The sequence below is a fragment of the Podarcis liolepis genome (genome assembly GCF_965112155.1).
Source record: "Podarcis liolepis genome assembly, chromosome: 5".
In the NCBI taxonomy this organism is placed as follows: Eukaryota; Metazoa; Chordata; class Lepidosauria; order Squamata; family Lacertidae; genus Podarcis; species Podarcis liolepis.
This window is the reverse complement of record NC_139556.1, coordinates 69633057-69645368: the sequence shown is the minus strand read 5'-3', so window position 1 is coordinate 69645368 and position 12312 is coordinate 69633057.

The window sequence follows — 12312 nt, the reverse complement described above, 5'->3', positions numbered from 1 at the left end:
TAAGCAGGTGATAAAATGGAACCCACTATTCTGTTTGTTGTTGCTTTTTAAACCTTTTTTTTTAAAATCAAATCAAGTCCAGCCTAAAAAAGCCACTTTATGGTCTCCTCCTGAGTTAAGAAACTCTACTTTAAGGACAGGGAAATATCTTGAATATATAGGACAGATCAAGAAAACACATCTCATTAGCAATGTATGCATGTACTCCTAAAAATAGTGTTTTCCTATACATGTGATATGCAATGCATACTGTAAGGTCAATGATTATATTCTTTGCTTAGAATGAATTGATGACTTTGAAGTAGAAAGGGAGTGTTCATTCAGGCTCACAGTCATGTCTCCAGTTTGTACTCCAAGCAGAAAGTACCATACATTGTTCAGCATATTAAACCCAACCAGCAGACAGATGTCTCTGCCTTCTTGACCTGCCACCTCTAACCAAAACCTTCTTCCTTCTCCTCTTGGTACATGTTGGAATCTTTCATTGCACACACACACACACAGAGAGAGAGAGAGAGAGAGAGAGAGAGAGAGAGAGAGAACACTAGGTTTGCCACATAGTTTACCAGCTCTTCATCTTTACCTTCCATAGCCACATTTCAATACTCTACACATCTATGTTAAATCTACTTTCCTGCTTCAGGTTGGTACTTTTACAAGATGGGAACTGAGTCTATTTTCACTCAGTCTGGCACAGAAATCTTCATTCTGTTTTCTCGATTTTCATTGTGTTCCTCACCCCCAACTTATGATGTAAATATTATCATATACACATATACACACAATATCAAGTGTAAGAATATAGAAAATATAAAAAACAAAACCTGTAACACCACAAATAAAAATAAAGGGAAATAAAAAGGGGAAAGGTCAGTGTGGGGGGAATCTATTCTGAGGGACTGGATCCTCTGGAACAAATTTGGGGACATAAAGGAGCTTTGTGTGGGAGGAGTGGATGGGAAAGTCCCATTGCACAAGTGGAAGTCTGCTTGCACTGTGCTGGACTTCACCCAATACAAATAGACAAACTTTATTTGCCAGAAGCAAATTTCTATATTTGTTAATATCTAAACTAATATCTAAACTGCATCCATTTTTCATTCAGTTCAGTTCACAAGTTTATTGTTCTAGCCAAAGACCACGGCAAACTTGTATTAAGCAATAGTATTAATAAAATAATACAGAACATACATCTATAATGTAAAAATCTGCAAAGACTTTGCCAAGTTGCTGAGCATTAAAACGCAGTTTCCCTTGTGCATCTCTGACAGTTCCAATTCTAATCTTATTTGCCTTTTTAAAATCCAGTTTGCCAGTATTTATGGCAAAAGAGATAAGTTACCAGAGACACCAACAAAGACAAATACGTCTTCAGATTAAACCTCTGAATCACCACAACAATTTAGTGATTTTATCTAACTCATTTTTCCTGATATATTTTTTCAGACAGTGCATAGAGGGCCCCACTGTGTGTCATAAAGCTATTATTGTCGCTGGAAAAAAAGCTGAACCATTTCTGCCAGGGTGTACTTGCTTGCTTGTGTAGACAACAGTTTCAGAAAGCAATCTCTTGGGTCTCTATATAAGGGTCAGGCTAACAGAATGAGTGACTTCCACCAGGTTGACCACACATACAAAGTCTTTCTGTACACTGGACCCTGTTGTAGTGGCCATCCAAGACTGCAGTTGGCATCACTTGGGAACGCAGTTCAATAAAAGCATTTCTTAAGGAAACTGGTGAGAGTTTGGTCAGATGACTATCTGTAAAATGCTCTGTTCTCAAGAGTGGATGCCAAGGGGAAAATTTGGTGTTTTTACTTAGTTGTATGTCCTTTCTGGATATTATCCAGAAGAGCCAATTCCTTAGCTGACACTTATTCAAGGTCAAAGCAGAGGTCTTTATGAATAATGTTGTTCCCAGAATTTGTCTTCACTCTGCTACAGTACTGCTAGTCCTAATTCCTTCACTGGTTTGGTTTGGTTTGGTTTGGTTGTTGTTGTTGTTTTTGTATAGTCAGCTTTCTTGTTTTTGAGCAGACTCTCATAGTCCAATCTACATTTGATCAATTTTTCCATGACTTCTTCTTTTGGGTTCTTATGCGAATCCCGAATTGCTTTAGCCAAAACATTCTTAGCCACTTTGCATTGACTGTCAAACCAACCAAGGTGTGTTGATTGTGTGTAGTTATTAATAGTACAAGTTATAAAATAGGGCCTGAGTTCTGTGACAATTTGCTGGAAGGCTTGGAGATTTGCTTATTTAAAAATGGTGCTTGTTCATCAGAGGATTACTATATAGTGTCTCTTGAATATTGCTGCTCCATCTGTGAGACCATTTCAGCCTTTTCACACCCACACATTCTTGAAGATTCACATATTGATATGCATTCTAATAAAACACATGGGGTCACTGACAGCTGTTCATTCTAACACTTCAGAAGTGTTCACAAAAGTGAATAGTGAAGAAGAGACTATAATGTGATTGACAGCACTTCCACCATGTTTGTTCAAATAAGTATACTGACCCCCTGTGCTCCCTGGTCAGGTTCACATAGTGGAAGAGGACAAGCAGTAGGAAGAAAACAAAGAACTTTCCTAACTGATTATCATTGGAGGTGATGGGGTGTGACCTAGCTGAGTCTAGGAAAAACAGTTTACTCTATGGTCTTAACCTCTCCATGCATTAACTAGAGCTGAACATGCTAACAGAAACTTACTCTGATTTCTGCTTATCTCTTCATCTCATCACTTCTGTCAGTTTAGACACTTCTACCACCTTCCATATTTTAAATGATTTTTTTAACATAGGAACAGAATGACTTCTCCATTTCTTAGCAGCCAAAATTTTTGCAAGAACCAGCAAATTCAGATCCAGAACCTGTGCAGGGTGAAGCAAGAGGCCAAGAAACATTTAAGCACCACTTTTCCTGTTCACTTCTCCCCTGTAAACCCTTGCACATCTTTCCTAAAGAGAAGCAGAGGGGGGCTGAATGTAGAAATGACAGTAATTTCACTAGGATAGTAAAAGCAGGTTGGTGGAGGAAGGTGATTTTCTGCAGGAAAATAGTTTAAGAGCTGATTTTTCTTTCTGTTTCCCTGCACCCATTTGTCTCCTTTGTCAAACTGCAACCTGCTATTTCTTTTTTTTAAAAAAGAAAGCTATAAAAAGTATTGCAGAATGGATTTACTCATCATATGTGCCTCTGTCACAACTTTAGTCAGACTTCAATAGAGCCAGGCTTTGAGAAGCTGACAGTGTTTCATGTAGTGGGATCTGCACAGGGCATAAGGGCAACGTCAACACCTGGAAGTATCTTCTCCCTCTCTTCTCCAACTGACTCTTCCTGAAGTCCCACCTCCCGTTTCTCCCCCTCCAGTGTTTTCTTTCTGTGGATGTCTCTCCTGCAATTCATTACAGCACTTCAATGCAGCTCATCTCAGGGGCTTAATTTTCCCTTTGTGAACCGGAAGGCCCCTATATTAAGCACCTCTGTACACAAACAATAGGGGCTCAAGTCGCTCACCACAGTTACAGCTTCCCATTGAGGTGGCATTTAAAAGGCGACATCTGTGAATGAAAAGGAAGCACAGAGGTGGTCCAATTACATGTAGCTCTGTGAGTGTAAACACCTAGTTATGCAGCAGTGAGTCATTTAGGCAGTAACCTCATTCTGTCATGAATGTTAACATGCACCATTTCTCCAGATAAGACTGAGTGAACATCTAGCATGGCTTGGTTGGAAAAGATAAGAACCATTATTAACAGCTATATTTGCATACAATAGTCAAGTGTGTGCCAAGGCAGAACAGGAGAGACAATGTAGAATGATAGTTAAAGTAGGACTGGGAAGGCCAAGGTTCAGATCTTAGTCATGAAGTTGTCTCGGGAGAGGGGGATGTAAGTCACTCTTTCTCTCAGCCAAACGTACTTCAGAGTATTATTGAGCAGTTAAAATTGTGGGCGAGGTGTGAGCTATTGACGCAGCCACCATCTTGTTGGAATGAAGGCAGGGTATGCATGTTAATAAAAAAGAATAACTCAAAAGGAAAAGAAAACAGGCTCCCCTTTGAGATAATTCAAATGGGACAGGTGCATCTGAGATAATTCAAAATATTGCAGTGCATCTGTGCTAAGCCCAGCCCCTAAAAAGAGTGCTCCTCTTCAGGGCTCCAACCAGCCTGGAGCAAGAGCTTTGTAGCGCCCAGAGGGGAGAGGTTTTTGGAGGGGAGGTGTGGGGAAAGGCAGGTGTTTCCCTTCATCTCACTTCCTGATATATGTGCATCCTTCTCACCCCAATATTACCAAACCACAAATATTCTAACCTGTTAGAGCAGCAATGGGGAACCTTAGGCTTATGTGTCAAATATATTGACAGGGTGAGCTCCCGTTGCTCGGTCCCTGCTCCTGCCAACCTAGCAGTTCGAAACACATCAAAGTGCAAGTAGATAAATAGGTATCACTCCGGCGGGAAGGTAAACAGCGTTTCCGTGCGCTGCTCTGGTTCGCCAGAAGCAGCTTAGTCATGCTGGCCACATGACCCGGAAGCTGTCTGTGGACAATTGTCGGCTCCCTCGGCCAATAAAGCAAGATGAGCACCGCAACCCCAGAGTCAGTCACGACTGGACCTAATGGTCAGGGGTCCCTTTACCTTTTTATAGCCCTTGAAACATCTCTATGTGAGTCTTAGGACTCTCTCCAGTCCATATCCCCTTTCTGGCCCTGCTTCATGTGTTCTTTGCCTGTTTTTGCCTGTCTGGAATCAATTCTCCTGATGCCTGCCTCTTGCTTCTCTGAATGGAGGATAGAGGTGTGTTCGTGTGTGTGGAAACTAGCCTACTGTATATAAAGGGAAAATTTACATTTGTTGCCCCACGCACTTTGGTTCTAGCTCCACCTACAAACAGCATGTGGCCTCCAAAAAGTTGCCTGGAAGGGAATATGTCTTTTGAAAAAGATTAGCTGCTTGGGTTCTGGCTTTCTCGTTATCCCAGTCCCTGTTTCAATGCAACAATAAAGGACCTTCCAAAAGCAAGGAAGCAAACAAAGCAGTGTGAGTTATAAGCAGGACACAGAAATGAATAAATCAAAGATGGTGAAAAATATAAAGAAACATTACGGTAGAAAGAGTCCAAGAAAAATTCTTGGTAATCACATGGCTCTACATAAATATTGTTTTCAAAAGGCATTTACTGTTTTCATTTTCTCTTGCCTATTAATAGACTTCACCAAAAACATTCTTTTTAATGTACTAAAAATATTCCACATCATTTAAAGCTGAGCTGTTCAGAAACCCATCATTTTTCTGGTTTTGAGTAAAGTCTATTTAAGATTACATTGTACCAACAGCCTTGGACCCAGCATTGCTTGGGAACCCTATGAAACCAAAATATCTGCACAGTTTTGATTAAAATCAGTGCAGTTTTGAAAGATTCAAATTAGTGTCCATGTATCCACATATAGATGAAATCCTGCCTTTTGGTCTCAGAAACCGTCATGTAAATTTGGTTACAACATCTTAAGAGGTGTCCAAATACACAGCAAACAAACCACTTCCCAAAATATAGAAATAATTCATTTATTGTTTGCAGCTCCATTTGATGGATTGGACACTGGCACAGTCAGCTACTTGTAGCCCTGAATTTAATTTTATTGTCTTAACCAATAAATGCTATGTGAACACTCCTGAGTGTCTCCTCTCACATCCCATAATGGTTACCATTGTTAATAAGAACTGTGACACTTGATCATGTAGAAAGTTCTGAGAAGACAGTGGAAACATTAACCAAATGAGCTAAGGTACCTGGATGTCTGAGGCAGAAATTCAGAATCCTTCCTCCTCCTTTGGTGGCAAATAAAATAACAGAGTTGACAGTTTTGTTGCCTTCTAATGTTAATCTGAAGGTCAAAATAAGATATCTTATTTATTTCATAAAGTTTACATACTGCTTGATGGTAAGAAAAACAATCTGTAAGCAGTTATATAGCTTATTGTGCCTTGTAGGTAAATTGAGGCAGTCCCCTCAGAGAGAGTGCTCTTGCTCTCGGTTGTGCTTGCAGACTTCCCATGGGTTTGTGAGAATGACGTGCTGGACTAGATGGGTGTTTGGTCTGATCCTGCAGGGCTCATGTTCAAATGCTAGGGGGTAGGCAGAGCAGTAAAGTTCTGAAGAACTGAAATGTGTGTGGTGTGTGGCCAGCTCTCTGCCTTCTAAACTAGCCTGACGGCTTCAGGTATAGTGGAGGGTGCTGTCCAGTCACCAGTGCTGAAGTAATATTCAGCGACCAATTTAGTTGGCTTGGGGAGATAAAAGAGGGGAGGCATCTTGTGCTTTGCCTCAGGCAACAAAATGTGTTGGGCAGGCCCCAACACCAGCAGCTGATAATCTCTAGCAAAACCAGTTCATGAAATCTGGGAATCTCAAAAGACTGCCCTGAGAATATATTATCAACCATGAGAAAAATACTGCAATAAGGTATTATTTTTTAGATTCTTCACCCCCCAAGTGTTCACCTAACAAAATTTGCATTGCTTGCAGCCACAATTTCATACATATTGGGGGAAAGCGAAATGTCTGAAACACAGAGTACCCATTCAGTACAATAGGTTATTTCCTCAAACCCATTTTTCCCAACTGTTGCTCATCTTGGCTCATATGAACCAAGTAAATATATTTACTTTTGAGTAAAAATGCCCAGATATTACATGTTAAGCACTTATTTTGAAAGTACGCTTTCTAGAGCTTCAAATCCAGTCATCGCTTTAGAGTTTCTGTGTCTTCCTCTTTATCTGGATAAAGTTTGGTGTTTTTTGTTGTTTTTTACTCAAGTGAAATTTATTTTGCATAGCAGGTTCAGGATAGCAAATAATATGTTGAATTTAGCAGGAGCTTAATATGCACAGGGAATGACAGAGGGACTGGTCTTTTGTCAATCATCCATCTTCCTTTTTTATTGATGCATCCTTTAGTAGCTCAACAGAGCGTTCGGATCTCATTAGCACTTGATAATGAATATGAAATTTCCATTATCAAAGAAGATGAAATTGTAATTGCAAAGAAAAATAGTTTTCATTCTATTCCCCATCCTTTATTTCCAATTTCTCCAAACAGTATTGGTCTCCTCTCTATGCACTAAACTGGTACATATACTCCAGGTTTAACGACCAACACTGGTCACAAAGAGCCCATTCAAGAGCACAGTCCTAAGTATGTTTACTCAAAAGTCAGTGTCGCTGCATTCAGTGGGGCATAGGCGGTTAATCAATTTGAAATCTCATTGATCTCAATGGGAGAGATATAACCACTGTACTTAACATCTGTTTGGTGCTAATGTGTTTCTGAAACAAAACTTGTGCTAGGTAGCACCTCTCATTCTGCACATTTTATTATGCAGAACAAAGTGTTGTGATTTACATGCCTCTACAATACATTCCAGCCACCATGTCTTAATATAGTCACTGGGGAAAGCTGTCAAGAGTCCAGCAATTTTGTTCAAGAAGGTCAGCAAAAATGCACATCTAAGTAATGAAATTCTGCATGTAAATAACTTGACTTCTTTTGATGTGCACTATTTACAAAATCTGATAGCATTATACTTTTGTGTATAGTGGAATTTTGAAGTGGTGGTGTATTTTTCAAGGCTACTGTACACATTTGTAATATGGATGTTTGCACCAATAAATTTTTCTTTTAAGAAGGTGGTTGCTATAATTACATTTTTTTGAATGTGACTTTGATAAATTCAGAGATTTATTTATTAAATATAAAGGGGGGAGGCTATGGTGCATAAACACTGGAGCCAGGATCCAAAAGGCCCACTACTTTCACCCATTCACCAGGTGTGTTTGTGCGCATACCAATTTTCAAGTGGCAACTCTTATATTTCATAGGATGCAATTTCAGAGGTGTCTTTGGAAGGAGCTACTCCAAGGAGACGAAAACTGGAAATATACACAGCAGTGTATGGCTTTTGGTGTCGTAGTCAAGATAACAAGCTTTTTGGTGCTAGTATATGTGGAGACATACAAACAGATGCCACCATGAAGCCAAAGAAGTTGACAAATTCTTTAGGAAGTAATTGGCCGGCACTAGGCATCCTATTGGGAAGACCCAGTTTTCTGAGTGCATGTTCTGGAAGTTGGGTAATAGGGGCAGTACAGGATTCCTACTGGTATACCGACCTCCCCGCTGCAACAAGGATTCCCTGCCCAAGCTGCTTCAGGCTGTGGCCGATGTCCTCTTGGAGACACCTAGTTTGGTTGTCCTAGGGGATTTTAACATCCATGCCGACACCACCTTACAAGGGGTCGCTTGGGACATTGTGGAAAGCATGGCCTCCATGGGGCTGTCCCTGAATAAGTTTGGCCCAACTCATAGCCATGGACATGCCTTAGGCTTGGTGTTCACCTCTATGGATGTGGGTGATCTGAAACTAAATAAAAGTGAAACAAAAGAAGTGTCATGGTTGGATCACTTCCTGGTGCAACTGAACGTCTCCACAACCCTTCCCCTCTGCAGGGAAGTGAGACCAATTTGGATGATCCACCCCTACCACTTAATGGAACCAAATGGTTTCCAGAGAGTAGTAGGGGATGTTTTATCCCATGTTGATGGCCTTTCAGTTGATTCCCTGGTGGCCCTCTGGAATGCGGAGCTAACCAGGGCTATTAACTGTCTGGCTCTGAAGCACCCTCTCCAATTGCATGGAGCCTGGATGGCCCCGTGGATTTCCCCAGAGCTGAGGGTGATGAAACATAGCTGAGATGGCTAGAGCACCGATGAAGGAAAACTCATTCTGAATTGGACGGAACACAGAATAAGAGCTCAACATCGAGCCTACCAAGTGGCGAAAACGACAGCAAAGAGGACCTAAAGGATCTTCATTGGCTCCCAGTGCATTTCTGAGCACAATGCAAAGTGTTGATGTTGACCCTTAAAACCCTAAATGGCCTCGACCCAACATACCTGAAGGAGCATCTCCTTCCCCATTGTTCAACCCTAACACTGAGGTTCTCCTTCAGGCGTCTTCTGCTGGTTCCCTCACTGAGAGCAGCAAGGTTATAAGGAACCAGGTAGAGGGCCTTCTTGGTAGTGGCACCCTCCCTGTGAAACACCCTCCCTTCAGATGTCAAGGAAATAAACAATTATCTGACTTTTAGAAGACATCTGAAGGCAGCCCTGTATCGGTAAGTTTTTAACGTTTGATGTGTTAGTATGTTCTGATATATGCTGTGAGCCGCCCAGAGTGGCTGGGGAAACCCAGCGAGATGGGTGGGGTATAATCATCAGCATCATCACCATCTACCACTTCTGTATTTCAAAAACTTGGCAAGAATATGAAAGACATTGAATTAAATTTTCTGCTGATGTACATTAACCCAGCTTCACAGAGTGATTTTTCCTTTGCTAGCCTCTGATTCAGTTTCTACAAGATATTTAGAAACACAGGAGGATCACCCTACTTACATAGCCCAGTAAGGGCTAACTCCTTCATCACAAATGACAGGCTCATTCCACTACAAAATCTGACCTAGAACGAAGAGGAAATGTCAGTTTAAACTAATGGGATTTGGAAGAGGAGCCCTACAGTTTTCATCCTCTTAAGTGTTCAAAATGCTCTTCTCTTAACAAGTGTGGAATTAACCTAGAAGGGTGGTGACGGTGAAGCAGTAAGATGAAGGTAAATTGTGCAGTGAGTGTATGTGTTTGTCAGAAAGATGGACTTTTATGATACAAGTGCATGTGAAACTGCACCCATGGAAAATGAAATACATAAATGCTTGTAAGCCAAATGTACCTCATATAGGATTTGGAAAGTTACTGGATGTATGAAATCCCTTTAAGATCTTTTGCCAGCCTTACTGAAATTCTGCTGACTTCTTGCAGATTTCTTCATAACGTTTGTTATGAATCGCCTGCATTAGCTTTGAATTTTGCTTTGGACAAAATTTTGGTGCCAACTTTTACTGACATTCCTAGCAATTCCTTGAAATAAATGTTGGCAATAACAATTGCTAGAACTATACTGCGGTATTTTTTGGAATGTTACACTTTACCTGCATCTGCTGGTGTTGTCACAGCTTTTAAGAGAGAAATCAGGAGCACAGAACTTCCTTTTAAAAAACAGAAGGGATCCTACATGGCAAGGAAACAGCAGTAGTGCAAATGGGCATTGCAATGTTTGATTTCTCCAGCATAGCTAAACATCAGCACACAGCCATGCAGTTCACACCGGTGTGATGTACAAGACAAAGCCAATGCATAATTATTTCTTTAAATGTTCTTGGGCAATGAGCATCAAAAATCACCATTAAATGAGACAGGATAAAAGTATTATCAGTACATAGCAACAGATATATTGCCTTCAACCAAGTGTTATATTGCTGATATCAGAGTAAACATTTTACCTCTTTTAAAAGGGATAGAAAGTATGTGTAAAGAGGTCAGGCAATTTTTCTGACCTCCTGAGAATCAATGGAGAATCAATTCCACAGCTGGAGACAAAAAATGTGAAAGAAACAGAAGGCAGGCAGGTTTTAAAAACAAATAACAAGCACCAATTCCACAAATATCTGGATTATTTTAAAATTTGTTGTTCAGGAACCCTGAATATATTTCATAATATGAAATAATGTAATCAGGTATCTTCTGCATTTTTTTATATAAAAAAGGAAATGTGGCATTGGTGATGTGTCATGTAGGCAAGGCAGAACTGTATTACCCATTCCTGGTATTCTCTACCTATTCTCTCTTTTGTAAGTGGCTTTCATGGATACTGTAGTTGACTAAGGAATATTATCTCTGTGTTGTTTCCATAGGAACATCCTCCTGTGGTACCAGAAGCCTGTTTTATTATTGATCACTGAAAGCTGCCTTATCAACCTTTTTTGGTTAAAGAGCAGCAGCAACTTACACCTATAGAGGGTATGAACTGTGACTTTGCTCTAAATCGCTCCATCAGTTGCTTTAAAAACAGATTTTCAAACATTGTTTCAGGATATCCAAACTTATCTGCGGAAAAGTTTGTATGACTAGAGACACACTGGGTAGCATTTACATGGGGCACTGATATGGCTAGTTGGGCTTCACTGTTACTCCACAGGAACTGGATTTTAGGAAGCCTGGTGGTGATGGGCAATAGTCTTTCAAGGAAGTCTGTCCATCATTACTGATATTGTCACTGTGGAATCCCCAACACACTTTGAAATACTCTGAGGCACAACAAAAAACGAACATACGATAATCTTTTCTACATCCTGATGTTGAAAAAAATGTAAGACAGATGAAGTGAAAGGTAACAGGCTCATCTGAACCCATTCTTTAAAACCAGTTAGGTGCAACTTCATTACCAAACCAATGTACTTGACGCCAGAAGTAATGAATGGCTCTGCAGGGTTAGCAACTTCTGTGATGCAATAACTACATTTGTAATTACTAGTTTTACGTCATCATCCCTCCTCTACCTTAATTAAGTTTGCTTTACCCTTAATCTGGCCCTTTGCACAGAGGTGGAGAGCACTTGCTCCTAGCGGATTTCCTTATTGAAAATGTTAACATCAAAAGCAGCTCATTTAATTGATGTAAAAGTGTGTGAAGGCACCAGCTAATCCAACAGGCAGAAAGAACATTTCTTCTCTTCCCTCAAAACATGTTTAGAAGTGTAGCACTAATCCACTTCCCTTTGTTTCACAATTTCTTCCATTTGGACTGTGACTTCTAGGCACAGGTCCAAGAGGTTTTATATTTTGTCCCACTTCCCCTGGGAAAACCCAGCTTGCCACTGTAGAAGAGGAAGAGTTTGGATTTGATACCCCACTTTATCACTACCAGAAGGAGTCTCAAAGCGGCTAACATTCTCCTTTCCCTTCTTCCCCCACTGTATCACAACAAACGTCAACTTGCAGAAAACCCACTCAACAGTTGACAGTAAACAGTAGGACACGGACCAAATGGAAATGTAGAAAAGCCCAACATTTAATTGCTCATTGTGGGCAGATGTGGACTTTGTTTCAACAGGCTTTGTTTGGAGAACTGACTGCTTTTAATGAATGGGCTGGTGTCATGCTTTTTATTGTAACTATTTGCATGGTTTTAACAGAATTAAATCTATCTATAATCTACCAATGTTTAATTGCTTTTTTCTACATTTTTAGTGGTTTCTTCTTCTTCAGTGATCTTTAAGGTGCCTTGAGTCCCATCAGGGAACAGGAAGGGGTATAAATTAATATATAATAACAACATACCACCCTAATGTTTTTAATGCTTTTAATGTTTAAAGCAGTCGCGTCACGTGGGCTATTTAAATCAGGGCCA